Below are 21221 nucleotides of genomic sequence, written 5' to 3' on the forward strand. Positions count from 1 at the left end.
TTTAATACTCAAAATTTACTACATTTTGGGACCTCCAATAAGCCCCTGGAAATATTACTTGCTCTGCAATGTAGGTTCTTTTTCTGGTCAGGAATTTTCCAAGCAGATGACTGGGCCAGAATCTCTTCTGAAGCTGAAGAGCCCAAAAGGTGGTGATTTAAGTCCCCTGAGAGAATAAAGTTGAAAATCTTTTGTTCCCTCATAGTTTCTGAGAGGTGGTCCAGCAGGTGCTTGGTGTCTCTGGTTTTATGTTTCGGGGTTATGTAAGTATTGAAAATTATCACATCCTCGTTTTTTCCTTCGATGTGAATAAAGTTTTACTTGTCTTGACCACCAGTAAGGCAGAGGGGATTTCCATGGCAGTGAATGTTCTTGTAACTGAAAGGTAGGTGGCCATCCCACCTGAAAGTCACCTATATTTTGCTTTCCTAATTGCCGGTGTATGAAACCCTGTAAAGCCCTCTAGATGGTATGGTTCGGACACCCACGTTTCCCGAAGCAGCACTATGTCATATGATCTTATGAATGATTCAAATTCTGGGTCTGTTGTTTTGCTTATAAGGCAGCTGATGTTCCAGGAGCAGAGGCGACAGGTGGTTTTATTATGACTGACCATTCCATCCTGAAGAGCCATTTGTCATTGAGTGAGGTTATTGATAGTTCTATAAACCTGTTGGTTAACTGGAGGTACCAGTTGTAGACATGTTGGTTGCCTGGAGTAAGCCGAAAAGTCTGTGTCCCCTCTTCCCTGGATGGTGTTTGGCTGTGTGCTCCCCTTAAGAATGAATGGGTAATGCCTCTAATGTTCCTTTTGTACTTTCTGTTGCTGAAAAGAGGAAGGGGATATCTTGCTTTACCATGAGATGAAAAAGTTATCCCCCAAGACTTAAATGTTTCCATTTTCACTTAGCATCTGGTTGGCTAAGAGGGAGGATCGCCATGTATCTTTGATATCTTCTCTTCCTAAATGTGAGTCCGACCTGATGAACTCTATTGCGGGCAAATCTGATTATTTTATATGCCTTATGGCTGGGATTGTTGCAAATAAATGGAGAATATTGCCTCTGTTTACAGTATTGCAGTTCCCCTTTGATTCGGACACTGATGTGAAGAGAAGAGCGCAGGGCTCTGACTGCCGGCCAGAGGGAGATCCTTTTTGATGTGCTTCCACATCTTGGTGCAGATTAGATGGTTAATGGTTTTGTTCCCTATCATCGCCAATTGATTGAGCAAATGCTGAGCTGTGATTATAAGCCTGTTGTAAGCTGATAAGTTCAGCCCTCCGGTTGGGGACTTCTGAACCCTCGTCTCCATGCTTTTGCTTCAATGTGGTATCTTGTGCGTGTGGCAGGCCAGAGCTGATAAGTAGGTTATCTGCCATTGAACCCCCTTTAGAGCGCTGTTAGATACTCCATCCATCTGGGAAGTGAGAATGGCCGTATCTGCTGTTTGAGTAGTTGGGCTATGTTGAACTGCATCCCTCCCTGTTTGTGGCAAAACAGGGGATAGACTCCGGCAGCGCTGACTACTGATCTTTTATGATGCCCTTTTCTCTTCAGTTGCCATCTCTGTTTGGCATTCTGAGGTTGGGCACCCGCATTCCGGTCCCATGGTTGAGCGGTGGAGGGGGGATCACCGCACCAACCTACCTTAACAGCAGACTCAGCTTTTCCACCCCCACCCGCCAGCTCCGCTCCGCCAGCCTTGCCCTCACCGCTGTCCCCAGCATCCAATGAATGACCTCCGGCGGCAGATCCTTCTCCTACCTCGCCGCCAAGACATGGAACACCCTCCCTACCCACATACAGCAGACCCATGACCTACTCGCCTTCAGAAGGCTCCTCAAGACCTGGCTCTTCGAGTAGTAGCAGCACCCCCTTCCCTCAGCGCCTTGAGACCCTCACGGGTAAGTAGCGCTCTCTACAAGTACTCTGATTGATTGATTGGTCCCCAGATGTGCAGCTGTTTACTTTGGCGTTGGTGATTTTATTCTCAGCTTCAGCTTCCGAGTAGTTTATACTCATATTAAGATCTTTATATGCAGTTGCTGAAGCAACCTCCTTACTGCCTACGACCTTCTTTTTCAGATCGCTGAGAAGGTTAGATAGCATTAAGGGAAGAGATGACAGCTTCTACACTAAGGGGGGTAGAGGTGCACATTAGGTTTGCCTTCGTTTGAGCTTGTAATATTAGGGAGTTATGGTTTCCCAGTTTTTCGTCAACCCAGTCAACAAATAGAGCCAGAGTATTAAGGAGATCTAGCTGTAGATCTATCTTGATGGACTGGTATTGAAGCATGTCAACCATCGGTTGCATGGTACTTAACAGGGAGTCCCACACATTAGTAGATCCTGACGTAGCTTGGGTGTGTTTGGCATGCTGGGATGCCCTACGGCTAAGGTCCTCCACTGAGCATCCTTTTTCTAGCCTGGTACATTGGGTGGACCCATGATAGGCATCCAAGGTGTAGGATGCTACCAGATCAGCCCATTTCTGTGGGTATAGATATCAGGAATTCCACTGATTGTCTTGATTTTCCTCTAGCGGGTCAATTAGTTCTGTCCTCCAACACGTGTTGGTGTGCCCTTGGCACAGCAAACTCGTCTGCATCTTGTGTGGAGTCTGAAGAATTTGAGATCTGCAGTTGGCCACTAAGCTGGTGATGCAGGTCTTCTCTCTCTCCTGAGATTAATGCAAATCTTGTGGCCTCAGACCCCTTGCTGCCAATGTGTAGATGAAATCATTTTCAAGTTCTGAATCCGAGCAAGGCTCTGAGCTGTGTGGACTAGGCTCTGCTTGGAGGGACCAATCGACCTGGAGTGGTTTTTGTTCTTGTTGCTTTTCAGGGGCTAAGGTGTCTGCTGCTCAATATTTCTCGTGGATGGGAGAGGTGATAAGAGAGGTGAAGCATTTGGTACAGGCCTAGGTGAGGGGGTCGACATACCAGACGGAGTTCTATTTTTTGCAAGACTTTCTTCTGTTCTGCTGCTTGCAGAGTGCCTGCCAGCCTCCTTAGGGTGTACTTTGCTATCTGCATTGGGTCCTTAGATGGTGTTTCTGTAGACTGGTTTTACAGGGTGGATATATACGTGAGTTTGATAGGGTCCTGAAGCCCGTATGCCCCTCTGTCTGAGAAAAAGATTGTGGCACCTGGGTCTTTAAGAAAAAAGAAGATTTTAATAAATTTTACTTTGTGAAAGATGAGTAGCAAGGCTCTTAGCTTGGGACATTCCGCTGCCAGGCTCTGCGTGGGTGGAACCTTGTTCTGGTTGTTTGGTATTGGCTGGTATAATCTCCTCCATTGCATTCTGTTTGATTGGTTGCATTTTCCTCTTGCTGTGCTTGGCTGCTCTTGGTGTGGTGAGTGATTGTCCCCTGGTTTTCCTGATCTAACATTGTTTTACAAGTTTGCAGTCTGTGGATCTGTTAAAGCCTGTTCTGACCCTTCCCTGCCCAGGTCACTGCCTGGGGCCATAGCTGCTGCATCATTTATGGTAGTTTAAGGTAGCGAGATTGGTAGCTCTGTTGATGTTGCTGAGTTCCTACTGCTTCACTGTTGATTTACTCACAGCTGTCAGCTGCCTTTCCCTCTTTCCTTGGCCTTTGTTATCTTCCAGAGCTGCCTCTGGATGCCTATTTCAGTTTTGGCCTGAGTGATCTACATAGCTGACCAGGCCAAGGCTGAGGCTAAGGATGAGGCTGGTTAAGTTGCGAAGGTCCTGTACAGGACCAATTGCCACAGTGATTCAGTAGACCAGCAGCAGGAATGAGGTCAGTAGTATAGCAAGTGCTGCTGGGTTCTCCTGTAAACAACTTGATGACGTGTCCAGTGGCCGATGGGACATATTCGGTTACTGGGACTGAGACTGGTGAAGGGGTGAATATCAGGCAGGGCCATGAATTGGAGGGGTATCGTATCAGTACAGCGCGCTACAAGCGTCTCGCCTCCCGCAGCTCAGCACCCCTGCCTGCCTTTGCCTTTGTCCTCCACACCGCTCTTTCCACTCTACCACTTCCTGCAGCCTGCCACAGCTTGCTCTCACCACTGCCAGTCCACCACTGGCCTCAGGCTCCTCAGCTGTTATCCCGGTTCCGGCTCTGGCTCAGTCCACACCGCGCTGGTTGTGCACCCACCAAATATCGATGCTACAGCAGATGGAGCCTGGCCTTGTGCTCCTTAAGCTGATGGTGTGATGCAGTTTGGCTTTATGGGGGTAAAAATAACTGGCGGGGGAGAGGTAGCCAGCACAGCTATATGAAGGTCTATCAGGCTGCCTCTGCGGGACACCAGGGGCCACTCTCAGCAGTTGCCTACTGTCGGGCGGCGCACTTGCTGAGCTGCGCTGATGCACTGATGCTAGCAAGTAGTAGCAATTGATAGCAGGCTGGGGGAGATTAGAGAGGCCGGAGTGGAGCCTTCTAGGATGCGATACACAGTACACGGCTCACCAGCTCACTGACTCATCTGCCTGTGCCTTCTGCGTCAACGCTTCAATGCTCCGTCACTCTGTCCACAGCTGAAATAACTGAGAAAGACAATCAGGTACATGCATCAATCTCAGCATTTGCTATTCCTTAATTGCGATTTTTAAGGAATCGCAATTAAGGAATTGCAAATGCCTATGCATTAAGAAATCGCTAAATAAATTGCGATTTCTTAGAATTCCTTAATTGCGAATAGCATTTTGCGAATCGCAATTAAGGAATCCCTTCCCATTCATTCCTATGGGCCTAGAGGCCCATAGGAATGAATGGGAAGACAATCTCAATTTGCGATTCGCAATTAGCTAATCGCAAATTGAGATTGCGATTTCAAGGGTGCAGGGGTGTCCAAAGGACACCCTGTTGCACCCCTGAAATCAAACAATGCACATATGTTGTGTACACACATGCCCTAAGGGCATGCGTGTGCACAACATGAAAGTTAAAAAAATGCACAAAATTGCATTTTTCTAACATTTCGCAAAATTACCATGAGGTCCAACCTCATGGTAATTTTTTCTCTCTAATTGCGAAATCGCTATTTTTTTCAGTTTCATGCATTGCTTTTAAGGAATCGCAAAATTGTGATTCCTTAAAAGCAATCGCACTTTAAAAAATCGCAAAAATAGCGATTTCTTCACTTTTTGGTTAAAGCATCCCAAATAGTGATTTGGGAATCGCAAACGGCCGAATTTTGCGATTCGCACCGTTTGCGATTCCTAAATCGCTTGATGCATGTGCCTGAATGTTTGGTGGCAGCATGCAACCAGACATGTAACTACCATTAGTACAGCAGGTGAAGTACACAGCGGCCCAGAGCCTGAAGGGGCTCATTGAACCCTGATAATGGCTGTATATTACTTCCCCAACCCTGATTGAATGTGCCATTTTCCTTGCTTGCATCAGGACCCATAGCATCCTTTGAACGCTTCTGCATGCAACTCTGCTATGATTCAGTTATATGGCCCAGTGACATCAGGCTTTGTCTATGGAGGGTAGATTGTTGTGTGCACTTGTATTATGCTGCTAGGTGAGAGGTTAGCAGTGGTTTTATGATCTTCCAAAATAGCTGCCACTGTACGGATGATCATTTAAAGTTGGTGGGTTGACATTATGATGATATCAGGTTAGGCAGCTGATGCAAAGATAATTGAAAGCAGCTTGAATTGCAGGGCCACAAGGTGAGCTCCAATGCCTAACAATGAGCTCTAATGCCTACAGCGGTACAGCATTAGTACAGCATTAGTCACCCAAGACAATCAAGGTCGAGAGCCTGTAAATTAAATTATACTAATGGGCCTACAGCACTCATTGTGCCACCTACTAAAGTAGCCTTTAAAAACATCTCAGGCCTGCCATTGTAGCCTGTGTTCAGTCTTAAACTGCCATTTTGAATTGGCAAAATAAACCTTCTGACAGGTCTAAACCTACCTCTTGTAATGCATGTAAATCACCCGTAGGTTAGCCCCTCCCTAAACAGCCCATAAAACAGGGTACAGTGAAATAAAAAATTTGGATATGTACTTTTAAATTTAAATGTCCTGGAAAAAACTCTTACATTAATTTTTCTCTACTGTAAGGCCTCCCTTTCCCATTGGCTAACATTAGGTTACCTTATCACATTTGATACGTGATACCTTTTGCCTGGGAGCAGGTAAGAATATCAAGTTTGATCTCAAATGAATTGCATTTTAACCCATGTTTAATGGTAAAGTTTTATTTTAAGTCACAATTGTGGAATCTACACTTTTAGAAAGTTTGCATTTTCTTGTCTTAACACTTTGGTGTCTATATCCTGGGTATATGATTAGGTGTAGTTGGAAGTTGGTCTTTTTGTGGTCCTCCCAGGCAGTGATCCAAAGCGGACTAGCTGCTGTCAGAGCGGGCCATTTGTCAGGATGGGGAGGGGTGGAGCTGTCACCTACCACACTTGCACTTCAAAGGGGCTGCCTCAACACACTCACAAAGGACTTCACACTAGTCTGTTGTTGCCCCAAATCCCCCAAAGTGAGTGCTGGGTAAGGAAGAAAATTCCAGAACCAGATGAGGGAGGGAGTCTAAAAGTTTTTCCCACTTCAAAGCGGATACCAGGTACATATATATTGGAAGATCAGACCAACTCTTGAGATTTTCGCCAGACCTGTGGAATACTCAGAAGAAGGCCTGCTCTGCTGCAAGAAGAACTGCCCTGCTGCCTCAGGACTGGACCTGTGTCACATATATACATTAGGCCCCAAATGAAATGCAATTTTTCATGCTCACATTCTGAGGTTGCCTTCTCTCCTAAAAACATGTTGAAATTTGACACACATTCATTTGCATGCACACACAGGATAATATTCTTTGAACTCAGCTTTGCTTATTTTGCCACTTCGTGGGCACACTATTAAACATCTTAAACATTCCGTACAAGAGCGAAGTTCATCACACAAAATATTGCCAATTTTGTGGGCCGTTCGGTGCCAGAGCTATCACAATAGAATCAACAATAGCAGCCTGACTGGGGCTTTGACATGGTAATATGGATGATGTTGTTATACATATAGACGCTCATGTTAATAAGTCATATATTACATCATTAATGACATGGTCAGTGACGTCAGTGATGATATCTTAAATTATATCACTGATGACATCATCCACGTGAAGATTTTACGCACCTCCTCACACTCTAATATAAACTTTGATACACCCAGTAAAATACAGACTACCATTTTCGAAGCCATAGACACACCAGTACCAGATACTACATAGCCACTCACTGATTCCTAGGTCTACACACACGTTCTCTCATTCACCTCATACATGCAGTCACTTATCAATACAGCACTATCATTTGCACTCATATACCTATGCAGAAGCTCAATCATCACCAATGATCAATAGAGTTACTCACACACTTAGTCAATCATGCAAAGAATCATTCACACTCCCATTTACTCACCTATATATTTATACACACACCACCTCATTTATTCATACAGATACTAACACATAATTACTCTCTTATACAAACACTGATACAAGCACACACTCATCCATACAGCCACCCTCACAATCACTCACTTTCACATATAGTAAGCTATATACTGTAACACTCACATATACTTCCTTTCACCTATGTAGCTACTCACGCATGTACCACTGAGATATCCATTTAGTCACCAACACACCCATACACACACTCACTCACCCAAACAGCCCTTCACATATTCACTCTTGAACCCATACACCCAGTAAATTACCCACTCGCACATCGATGCAAAGTCACACACGTTCCACCCACCCACACAGACACTCAGCCACCCATACAGATACTCAGACAACCAATCAATAACCCATATAGGCGCTCATGTAGCTACTCACCAACCCATGCAGCCGCTTACACACCGACTGACAGTCTGATACAGACATTTACACAGTTTACTCACTAACCCATGCATCAGTAAGACATGTTTAATCGCTCACTTATAAAGTCAGTCACGCACCTCCTAAATCATCCATTCAGACACTCATACACTCACTCCTTCTTCAAAACACCTTGGCATTTATATATATAAAACATATTTCAACTTTACAGAAACACACAGTCACTGGATGATGTCATCAATAATGTCATTTAAGATGTCATCAGTGAGGTCACTGACCATGTCATAAATTATGTAATATGTGATGTCATCAGCAGTGCATTGTGGGTGTGCGAGTTATAGTTAGCTCAACTATGTATAACAGCCAAATTTCTCTGGTTTTGTACGAGTGAAATGTCCAACTAACTATAATGTCCCTAAAACCTATGGGTTTTTCAGTGAATTTCAAAGGTTTTTTAAATGCTAATTTCTAACTCTGCCTTGCTGGGCTGCACAGCTTAAAAGGGAAAGCGTAGGTATGTGCTTTATTTAATATAATACAACACATTCTTGTTATTTCCTTGCACTTGTGCACTTTCGGCTGCCTAGCACCAGATTGGAGCGCTCATCGAAAGAGGAAAACAAAGGATAAAAAAACATATTTCTCCTCATTACTCCTCCGCTGGAGAAGCATAGCATTTTGTTGCATTCCCAGGTTTACCAGTGTTGGTAGACCTGGGGCTGCACTCAACAAAGAAAAGCAAGAATGATACCATATTTTGTTTGTCTGCTTGAGATGTCCTTCATGTGTCTGTGTGAAAAAAAAACACTTTTAGGTTTTCTTAAAAGACCCCTCACCCACTAACCTAGCTGGTGGTATGTTTCATCATTGGGGCCTCACCCGAGATACCTAGCGCATCAAGGGTGTGCTACAACACCTGATTACAGTGGATAATTTTCTTTTGTTGGTGTTCCTCAAGTGATGAAAAGGTGAATTAAAATTGCCACCAGGTTACCAGCCATCGAGGTATCTTTAATAGTAGTAACTTTGGGCAAAGATTAAAAGCGATGGAGGATGTGCTCCAAGAAGGCTATGGATGCTTACATCCTCAGTTTCAGTGAACATGTTTCAGCTATTATGTCTAAAATCCCAAAGGGTCAGAATGGCTTTCTTCAGGAACAGGATGGCGTTCACACCAAGGCATACAACAATAACACAGCTCGGGAACCGTCTCAAGAATCAGGGCGAGGAACATGGCGGCAGGCTGACGTCTGCCGAGGGAGCTCCGGTCCGAAGGTGGTTTCCCCGTGGAAAAGGCTGTGACAGAGGCTTAAAAACGGTGAGAACAGAGCGGATCATGTACAGATTAATGCGAGCGGTTTTTTGATGGCGTTCATCTCTGTTTTTCCCCACTATACGGTAAAGTAATTGAGTAAGAAGAGGCGGCGGCGTTTACACCAGCCTAGGAGAGCGCCCGGCACTAGGACCCAGGGGGTGCAGAGGGACGGTGAGAGCGAGGACGGAGACGGAGACGGGACCAGGAAGTGAAGGCGGCCGGCCGGCGGTGTGTAATGAGCTTGATCAGGCGTCTTCCAGAATTTGATTCTGGTCCAACGGGCAGCGTAGTCGGAGGTCCCCGTATTCACCCTTCAGCGCAAAAGGAGAGGAGGTATTTCGGCGGATTAGCGCAGGGTTCAAGGGACTGGGCTTATGCATGGAGGCAAGCTAGGCGGCTGTTGGCAAGAGTAAGCCTCGGCTCGCCATTAATCAACAACTTTGTGTATTGTGCCACCTTAAAGGAGGAGGGTGAGGGTGAGGAGAGGGGGGGCGAAGAGAGGGGGGGTCAGATACCTAGGCACCAGAGGAGTACTGTTGTGCTGAAACTCAGCAGTGGAGGAGCAGTATGTAAGCTGCAGCGTTTGCTACAGGATAAGGGCATGGACTCTGAAGCAAGTACAATACCAGTGAATCAGCCTACATACCCCAGGCAAGACGAGGAGGTAGTTACACTTTCAGAGAATTTGGTGGGGGAGGTCTGTAAGAATAAGAATAAGCCTGCCATTAAAGATAAGGGAAAGAGTAAGGTGCCCTCTAATATATCCTCTAACATATCCTTTAAAGTTCTTTCCTCTCCCCCCCCTCCCTCCCCACCTCTTCCCCCATCCAAACCACCAGTTCGGAATAGGTATCAGTTAAGGTCCACGATACAGAAGTTAGGAGCTGAGGTACCCGTTGCTGTCTCTACAGGTGTCATCCCAATCTCCCCGATAGGAAGAAGAAAGAGGAGTAGTAGGAGTAATATCGTGGGGGAAGTGACTAAGCAAAAGCAAAGGCAGAAGCAGAAGCTGAAGCCACTAAAGACCTGCGGGACTGTCCCCAAGCCCGCCCCTTCCTTAAAGGCTTATTTTAAAATAATGGAGAAGGTGGTTGACACCCCATCAGGGGGAGGGAGTGCCCCCTGTCCCAGTTCATCAGGATCACCGGGTCCGTCTAGTCACTCTACATCAAAGGGCCCAAAAGCCATAGACCCTCAAAGTGTCAGAAATGTATCGGATCATACTTCTCCTGATATACCAGGTGTTTCTTTCGCAGTGACTCTAAAAAACAGCTACACGGTTCTGGGACAGTTAGAGGACGCGACAAATCAAGAGAGTCAGGAGAGGTCAGAGGAAGAGCTAGTGCAAGAGGATGCAATCAGAATAGAGGGAGGACCTTCTGGTCAGACGTCGGCACAGGCCACCCAGGCCAACCCCCTATCTTCTGCAAGATCGTTAGAGACAACCCCGGACGCAGGCTTGTCACAGGTGGGAGCTCTTCTTCTAAGTCTTAGAGAGGATTTGTTGACAAAACTTGATCAGAAATTTGACACATCTGAGGCCAACCAAAAAATCATTCATGATCAGTGCGCCAGTCTGGAGCAAAAATTGGTGGATGTCAGCAAACGCACTGAGGTGCTGGAGGAAGATGTCAGTTTCTTAAAAGGAGCCTCACAAAGACATCAAAGAGACATTGAGACACTAAGAGCGCGAAATAGAGACCTTCAGATGGATGTGGAAAGATTAGAAATCCACTCAAGAAGGAACAATCTGAAATTTTTGAAAATTCCTGAAGGGCTGGAAAATGGGGATGTCAAAGCCTTTATATGTAAAATCCTCAGAGAGGGCGTCCTAAAAGACAGTCCAGAAATAGATCTTGAAAGAGAGATACAAAGAGCCCACAGAGATCCTTTTAGGCAGCGCACAGGGAGGTCAGAGCCTCGAAAAATCTTGGTGAATTTTTTATCCTTTTCGGTTAAAGAATTGATTTTGAGTAAAGCTCTGAAGGAAAAATCTCTACAATTAGGTTCAGCTAACTACCTGATTCGTTCTGATGTGGGGAAGATAACAGCACAAAGACAGTGGGAGCTGGGGAGTCGAATGCCTGATCTGAGGAGTTTAGGGGCACAGGTGCAGATGAAGTTCCCTGCCTTTTTGAGAGTGGTTTGGAAAAACAAAACTCATAACTTTAATTCAGTACAAGAGGTCGACTCCTTCCTCACCTTGATGCGCGAAAATACATTTGAGGAAGATATATAAGCCTCTGAAAAGCCCCTGGGGTGTAGAGAGCAAAATTAGTTAGATCTTTAGCTTAGAATCTAAGCAACACGTGTTTTAAGGTGATAAATGGTGTGTGTAGGGTCATTGGGTCTCAGGGTGCGAGTAGATTTCAAAAAATAGGAAATAAATGGTAAAGTAAATCAGGAAGTTGAAAAAGAAGGAAAAAAAAAGAGGGTTATAATGTAAAAAAAAAAAAGAGAAAAAAAAATATATAAAAAAAAATAAATAAATATAAAAAAAAAAAAAAAAATTCTCTTTCAAGATAAGGGGTGTTCAACTTGGGAATAGTGGGGAAGAGGGGATGAAATGATTAATCTATCTAGCCTTTGTCGCATGTAGATAGAAAAATAATCGCATAAGGGTTTCCACCCGGAAGTCTGGTGAGCTCCCGACTGGCGACAAGATCGCCGTAGGAGTAAAGGGGGGGGGTTCCTCAGGGGAGGGGGGGAGGAGGGAGTGGAGCAGGGGAAAAAAGTAAAATAAATCCTCATATTGGTTTGAAAATAATTCATGTCCAGGTAGGGACCTGGCTCAAAATGCTTAAAGGGATCATAGAGAATTATGGCCGATACGATAAATAGCATAAAATTTATAAGCTGGAATGTTAACGGGTTAAGGGATAGGTCTAAAGCAAGAAGGGTCATAGATTTTTTGTTCAGATCAGGGGCACATATTTGTTTATTAGAGGAGACGCATGTAGAGAGGGAAGAATGTAGTCAAATATTTGGGAGATGTAGATGGGTCCAGGATATCATTTCCTCGGGACAGAGCGGCAGTACACGGGGGGTGGCCGTGATTATTAGAGCAGGCTCAGGGATCAGGTTGATAAAACACGATACGGACAGTTCAGGCAGATGGTTGATAGCTTCTCTGATGGTGGGAAGCGCCCCTTTGGTCTGCGCAGTATACTACGGCCCGAATCTAGATGCCCCGGGGGCTTTGATAAAACTTAAAACTAACTTAATAGATACAACAGGCCCGATAATTGTAGGGGGAGATTTTAATCTTATTTTTGATAGAGATCTTGATAGAACATCGAGAGTGAAGTTTTCCCCCCCAAAAAGAAATAGTCTAGAACTTAAGAACATCATGAGGGATTTTAATTTGATGGACATTTGGAGATTCAAAAACCCAGGGGGAAGAGATTACTCTTTCTACAGTAGAAGATATGGGCACCATTTGAGGATAGATTTTTTCCTGGTAGATAAGAACCTCTCATCGGCAGTCGACTCTATATCTTATGTCCCTGCAATTCTGTCAGACCACTCAATGGTGGAAATGGTAGTCAACATGATACAGAAAAAACATCATAGGAGATGGACACTGGATCGGACGCTGCTGCTGGAAGAAGGAGTGCGACAGGATTTAGTTACCCAGTCTGAAGAATTTTTTAGGGTCAATACAGGGTCAGCAAATAAACAAATTGTCTGGGAATCGTATAAAGCTTTCTCCCGAGGCTTGTTAACAACTCTGATGATCAGGAGGAATAGACTGAGGAAAGAGAGAAGGGAAGCATGGATTTCTAGAATCAAGCTTAAGGAACTGGAGTTACAGAGGGCATCGGCAGAGGAGTCGGACAACAGGCAAATACTTCAGAGAGAGCTCGATTGTCTGCGAGCAGAATTTCAAGCAGGGTTGGACAAGGATTTAAAGGAAAAGTGGGACATTAGTAATTTACAGCAGTTTGCTTACGGTGAGAAGTGTGGACGTCTCCTGGCATGGAAGGCCCGAGCCGACAGAACAAGAAACCAGATAGACAGCTTGGTTTTATCAGGTACAGGGGAAAAAACTAACGAGGATGACTGTATCAGAGAAGAAGCAAAGAGATACATGCAGTCTCTTTATGGACCTAACTCCTCTGGGGATAAGCAACAAACAGAATCCTGGTTTGGAAATGTCCAGCTCCCTAAGTTATCTGAGATTGATTGTTCTTATCTTAGTTCAGAAATCAAAGAAGGGGAAGTCAGGGCTCAGGTGGCGAAAATGGCTAAGGGCAAAGCCGCAGGCCCAGATGGGCTTCCAGTAGAGCTGTTTAAGACCGTTTTAGAGCAGATCATAGGGGTTCTGACCCTATTATTTAACGAAGTCTTACTCAGGGGAGGACAGGTCCCCAGGTCCTGGGCGGAGGCAACGGTCACATTATTGTTGAAGCCAAATAAGGACCCGAGTAGGATAGAGTCCTACAGGTCCATTTCACTTCTAAATGTTGACTATAAAATATTCGCGGGGGTATTGGCTACGAGACTAGCAAAGGTAGTAAAATCGGTAGTACATTGTGACCAAAGGGGCTTCATTCCAGACAGGCAGCTCAATGAGCTGACATTTCAAGTAGTGGCTGCCATTGATGTAGCTCAAGAAAAGAAACTGCCTCTGACCATAGTAGCAGTAGACGCTGCGAAGGCATTCGACCAAGTTGACTGGAACTACTTGTGGTTGGCGATGGAAAAATTTGGCTTTCCGACGAACTATATAACAGCCATTAAGCTTTTATACTCAGACCCAACAGCAAAGGTCCTAGTAAATGGTTCTCTGACAGAGCAGTTTCATATCTCCCGAGGCACTCGTCAGGGATGTCCCCTATCCCCCCTTTTGTTTGACTTGTATATAGAGCCCTTCGTTTGTTTATTAAGAGCCGATCCTATAATTAAACCCTTTAAGATTGCGGAAATGGAGTTTAAGTTGGCTTTGTACGCAGATGACTTGTTAATGTATACTATAAATCCGGATGTGGCAATCCCTAGACTATTAGATCTTGCAATGGGGTTTGGTAACATTTCGGGGTACGCAATTAATGCTGAAAAGACAGAAATAATGGAATGGAACCAGCAGTCTAGCTCGTTAGGGAAGAAGAATAAAATGAGGTACCTGGGAATTCATTTGGTTAATGAGATAGATGAAATCCCCAAAACTAATCTAGAAAGGATCATTAAAGATACAATTGCTCTATTGCAACGTTGGTCCTCTCTGCCTCTAAACATATACGGGAGAGTGAATCTCCTGAAAATGATAGTGCTCCCTAAGGTCACTTTTCTATTTAATGCCATCCCATTATCCTTTCCAGCACCCTTAATTAAAAAACTACAAGGAAAACTGGTCTCATTCATTTGGAATGCCAAAGGCCCTCGCATAGCATGGAAGAAATTAAGAAGGGGTCTCAAGACAGGAGGACTCGCCTTTCCAGATTTAATGCTGTATTGCCACGCTTTTCATTTTAAGCATTTTAGAATTATGGCAGGTCATATGGACCAATCATCAATGGGGCTGCTATTCTCTGTGCTATTAAAGGAGGTTCCTCAGGGTTCCAGTTTTTTTCTTTATAAGTTTGGGGACCCAAAATTCTTTAAAAAAGTAAGGTTGAAGATCTTAAGGTCAGCCTTGAAAAATTGGGTATTTGTAAGGATTAAACTAAACATTACCTATTACGCACCGCAGGCACCCATATGGGACTCACCAGGCCTCCCAGCCTGCCTTAATGATCAACTGTCACTACCTTTGAAACAGGCAGGGCTGCAGAGGTGGGGAGATCTGCAGGGAGATGGCCAACTCTTAAGCTGGGACGCATTGTCCAATCTAACTAGGGGGGCCCTGACGCGGTTTAAATACTACCAATTGTCAGGCTGGTGGACAACGAGATCTGGGATACCTAATGATAATAACCCCCCTAACCCTAAATTTGATGTGGTAGCTAGAAGGGGTAAGTGGAAAAGCCAAATATCTTTTTGGCATTCGGCAATGTTAGAAGGGGAGGATGTGACGGAGGCTGAAATCAGTAAATTATGGTGTAACGCCCTCACCCCGACCAACGGGCCTCTTTTGGATTCTTGGCGCGACTCCTTCAGGGTGTTGAATGCCGTAATTAAGCCGGCTGCGTTGAAAAGGAATCACCTATACACTATGTATAGGGTCTATATAACTCCGAAGAAATTGGCAAAATTCTCAAATATTGACTACAATTGCCCAAGGTGTGGCCTCTTGAAGGCTGACGATGTTCATATGTTTATGGATTGTCCTGATTTAGCGGAATATTGGGGGAAGATAAAGAAATTTCTGGAAGAAGTCCTCTTAATGCCTATAGTACTCCCAAGGTTCACAGTCATGTTTGGGCTTGTGATGAACTATCAAGTTAATGACTTTTCCACCAAATTTGTATTTTTTATCATCCTCTTAGCAAGGCGCGAGATTTGCAGGGCATGGAAAGATCCAACTCCCCCAACCTTTGCTAATTGCCTGAGGCAGATTATGTTAACTTGTAAATCAGATGTGGCATGCGATCCCAGAAGCATGACGAATGTGTGGGCAGCCTTGGTGGCATGGCAAGCTCGATGATTGGTTTTCCAATGATTTGTCTGGAGCCCTGCTGGTTCCCCGTACTCCTAAGTAGCAAAGGGCGTACACGGATCGGTGAAAAAAGAAAAAGGAGTTTGGAGGGGAAGGTAGTGGCTACTTGAGGGTGCGGGCAAACCAACTTGCATCAGGCCAAAACCAACGAGGGTCGGTGCAGAACGGCCAGCAGTGCATGGAGGAGCCAGTGTCCCATCAAGAGTTCCATCTGTGATATATGAGGATTACCAAAAAAAAAAAAAAAACAATAACACAGCTCGTAATTTACGCTGGTCAGTGTTCACTTCATTTGAGTCTTTGTTGTTAAGTATTTCACGTTTGAGCTACTTATTTTCTGAGCTCCAAAGGTTGGAAAATAGGTAACTTAAACGGGTGATCATCCTTGACGAATGTGTGACTCAGGGATCGGCCCCCTCGGAGCCTCCATGTTGTGAGAAAATACAGAGCTACTAGGTAATTGAGTGAGGAGCCTTTTAAGAAAACCTAAATTTGTTTTTCCCACACCGACGTCTAAATGACATCTCAATCAGACAAACAAATTTTGGTAGTGTGCTTACTTTTTTTATGTAGTACATTTATGAGGGAAGGTGAGCAGGCTCTCTTCTCACTCTCTATTGTTGTTATCCTTCCTAAACGTGTAATGTGCAAAAATTCACGTGTGGATGATTGGGAACTTCCACACTCCACCCATGGAAAACCTCCCTGGGGGAGAATAATGCAGTGCAGTGGCTTGCACTGTGTTGCATTACTCTCGATTTATCAAGCAAGGCAGGGCTACGCAAGGTGGCCAAGATACATTAAATTTAGGTTTTGCGTCAGCCTTGTGCCCCCTTGCATGGCACATTGAGAAGCAAAACCTTCATAAATATGCTATCTAGTTTGTCTTGTCTCTACTATTGTGTTTCTTGTAGGGTAAGCATTACAGATACAAAGTCTCACATAAGCATATCCAACATTCTGCATGTGCTACTGACCTTTTTCTGCTATTAAAGACTCAAGCACCTCAAAATTTCAGAGGAACAAATGAATCTCTGCATCTACACTTTGTATCAAGATGAGCACAGGCTATTGATTATTACCGTATGAGTTTTAGCAAATGAATGTGAAAAGTATGCTGTAAAATGCACTTCTTGCCTATTTTTTCAAAAGTTTCTCAGAGGAAGAGTTCCCCAAAATCCTCTTTGGGACAGTTGAGCTCATTTATTTTATGTCTCACTCATTGAAATTTAGGTCAGGTATTATGCCTTACCACTTTCAAAGCTCACTGGTGTACAGAGATTCCCACATCACTGTACGTTTGTACTGTGTATACTAGGGAGGGATTGGTGCATACTGGTCCCACTATACCTAATCATTAAATACTCTTGGGCTGAAGGTTATTTAAGTACCCATCTCTACTCATATTCCCTATCAATGTACACTCATTTCTAAATTCGAAAGTGCAAAAGAATTGCTTTTTTGAAAGTTCTGTGCATGTACTTAGATTTGAGGTAATAGCAGCAGGGACATAATTGAGATATCGCCCTCTACTGCCAACGTCTTATCTTTGTTATTACTATTTACGGTTAGGCAAAATCAGTCAAACACAGGGGGGCATATTTACGAGAAAATGTCAGAGCGCTGAGCTGTGCCAAAATCGGCAGTATCACGCTCTGACATTTTCAAAATGCAGGGAAGCGCCATATTCACAAGAATATGTTGCACCCCTGTATTTTCCCTAGTGCTGGCACTAAATTTAGCTGCCTAACGCCAATGCAGACACCCTTGTACCATAGGGTAAGATTGTCTGTGTTGCTAGGAATGATTGTTTATGTGCAGGAAGGTTTCCCTTCCTGCATATAAACAATCCATAATGGCGATTTGTTACTTCTATGTGTTTTGCAGAATGCACCACACATGGAAGTATGAAATAGTCATTTAATGATTGTTTATGTGCAGGAAGGTTTCCCATCCTGTATATAAACAAACCATAATGGTGATTTGTTACTTCTATGTGTGTTGCAGAATGCACCACACATGGAAGTATGAAATAGTCATTTAATGATTGTTTATGTGCAGGAAGGTGTCCCTCCTGCACATAAACAATCATTAATGGCATTTTGCTCTTTCTATATGTGCAGCAGAATGGTGTGGTGGTACCTGTGCTAACCAGCTGGTTTATAGCCAGTTCATCACTCAAAAAATGATCCTGGTCTTCTTCAAGATGGTTGTATCTCTCTTTTAAATGATTTTGAAGTGAGTTATTCTACATTAATGCATATGGAGCAACTTTAGGAAGAGGCTGTAATGGGGCTATTCAAAACCAATTTTTTCCATGACCTCTAAGGACAAGGGGCCATATGGCTTAAACACATCCAATTGCCTTCACAGTATAAACCATACTGTAAGTCTGACTAATACCATCACTGGGAATTCTTCCACTTATTTCAATCAGAAATCTGTATCACAGAAACCAGAGATAATGCGGTAACGTTTCCTTGTATGACACATGCTATGAGCGCCAATGGTCCCATGGAACGGGGGATTACTGTGGAGGTCCATACTTCTTGTCCTTTGTTAGAGAAATAAACTAAAATTCAAATTCATGAATATTATTTGCCAGGTTGTAAGCATTTGATCCCAAATGCTTTTTTAAAGATTTATTGGTGGTTCAGCACAGCATAGCTCCTGTCAGGATTGCAGCAGGATACAACTGCCTCCCAGTTACAGAATGCTACATTATCAAAACTCTGTTTGGAATATAGAACCAATATAGAAGCATAACAAACACTTGCCTTAAAGGAATACACTAATGTATATATATAAATCATGTAAAACATTGGATAAGAACTATAATACACCCCCTCCATTACAAATGAATACAAAAAGAAAGGATAGAAATGAAAAATTACACATAGTCTTGCAAAGAAATGGGCCTATTTCTGACCCGTACATTGTTTTTTATTCTAGATGCAACGGAATCATGTTTTGGTACATGACCAAGCTTATCATTACACATTAACTTTTCCTGGGATAGATTGGTATTTTGTATAGGACACTTTGCTACTTTCCTAGAAGTCCAAACTTTACCATCTTGAGTGACAACAGTATTCCTGAACACTTTTTTAATTTGAATGGGTCTGCCATACTTACTCATACCCTTACCAACCAGACACAGCTTCAGAATCCTGACCCAATCACCCACTTCCAACTCATGTTCTCTTGTCTTCCACCTGCTGTTGTACCACGAAGAATCGTTATCCTGCTTACAAACAACCCTATGGGCAACTTCCTGAATGTCAACTTTGTTCTCCTCTACATTCTTACACTTTTCCTCAAACCACCACGGACTAATATCAGAAGCTGGGTCTCTTCCCTTAAGAAGTTTAAACGGACTAACCTCCGTGGTAGTATATGGAGTGATCCGATAGGTCCATAATTTCTCTCTAATGACATTCAACCAATCCCCTTTCTCCTTGACTGCATCAGCAACAAAACCCTTCAACACTCGGTTACAGCGCTCAACCTGTCCGTTCTCGGGAGGTTCATAAAGCGATGTGCAAATATGTTTAATCTGACACATCTTCAAAAAATTCTCCATTTCAGCAGAAACTAATTGCACTCCATTATCCGAAATTAACGTAGCAGGACATCCCTCCCGTGCAAAAACCTCTCTAAAAAAACTAATAACAGTGTTTGTGGTAGCCTTAGCAACAAATTTGATCTCTGGCCATTTCGAGTGATAATCAACGATTACCAGGGCAAAACGTGAAGTTTCAGGTAGAATAGAGAAAGGACCAGAGATATCAAAAGCAATCTTATTCCATGGAATTTGAGGCCATTTGAAAGGTCTGAGAGGCAGAACATGGACTTTCAGCATCTTATCATTATTGCAACATTCATTGCACTCCCTGACTGTTTGATCAATGAATTTATCCATTCCTGGCCACCAAAAATACAATCTTATCAAAGTTTCATTGCAGAAATTCCAGGTTGTGTCTTGTGTGCCAAATTTAAAATCAACTCTCGCACACCAAAAGGTGGAATACATTTTCCAGATTTAAACAAATATTCTCCTTCGCACAATAGTTAATCATCTACATGGAAAAATGGTAGCAGTTCTGAATTAATATTGTTTTTAATAGGCCATCCATCTAGCACGCATTTCTTGAGATGAACGTACACATCATCTGCATCTTGAGACTCTTTCCACTTCTGTTTAGTGATGTCTTGATATTGTACCGGAATCACATCAGTAATTTTCAAGACAAAATCACACTTTTTAACTAAACATACCTCTTCCTCACAATCCTCGCATGGAAAACGTGAGAAGAAATCTGCAGTCACATTCTTTTTTCCAGGAATATACTCCACCGAGAAATTGTACTCCTGCAATCTAGATGCCAGACGTGCAATCCTCGACGTGGAGTTCCAGCCTCCACCAACCGATAGTATGTGTATTGAAGGTTTATGATCTGTTCTAAGAACAAAATTGCTGCCCCTCACATAAATTCTAAAGTGTTCCACCACCCACACACAAGCGAGCAACTCTCTCTCAATAACTGCATACCTGCGCTCAGTTTCATTAAGTGTTCTGGATGAAAAAGAAACATTCCACTCTGCATTACCATCTCTTTGAGACAGAACAGACCCAAGACCATACAAGCTGGCATCAGTAGTTATGATTCATTTGTATCCCATTCTAAATGGTTTCAAGGTGGGAGCATTTACAATATCATTTTTTATGTACGCAAAAGCCTTATCCTGTTCATCCTCCCACTCAAACATAGCTTTCTGCCTCAATAACTTACTTAATGGTTCCATTTTGGTTGCAAACTTTTCTACAAATTTACTGTAATATTCGCACATTCCTGAAAAGGAAAGCAACTGTTCCTTGTTAACTGGAGCCGGAGCTTTAAGAATTGCATCTACATAAGATTTTTTTGGAACTAAGCCCTCTCCTGACAAAGTATGTCCTAAATATTCAACTGATTTACAAAACCGCTTACACCTATGCGCCTTCAAAGTGAGTCCACTATTTTCCAATCTTTCTTATACCTGATCTAAATGTGAGATATGTTCTTGTATGTTTTTAGAATAAACCCAGATGGCGTCTTGGAAACACTTGACAAACAGGTCCAATTCTCTGAAAATGTGAAACATCACCCTCTGAAAAACAGAAGCAGCTGATTCCAATCCAAATGGCATTCTCCTATACTGAAACAACCCCATGGGTGTGATAAATGCAGTGTATTTCTTCGAGTCCTCTGTAAGCTCTATTTGGTGGTACGCTGATATAAGATCCAGGGTGGAAAATATTTGAGCACCATCAAATAAAGAAATAAGCTCATTAATGTTTGGAAGGGGAAGACAGTCAATTATGATGTTAGCATTTAATGCCCTTAAATCAATGCACACGTGTAATTTTTGATCAGGTTTCCTTATGAGTACAATGGGAGAAACCCATTCTGAAGA

This window comes from Lissotriton vulgaris, chromosome 6, assembly GCF_964263255.1.
Source record: "Lissotriton vulgaris chromosome 6, aLisVul1.2, whole genome shotgun sequence".
Classification (NCBI taxonomy): Eukaryota; Metazoa; Chordata; class Amphibia; order Caudata; family Salamandridae; genus Lissotriton; species Lissotriton vulgaris.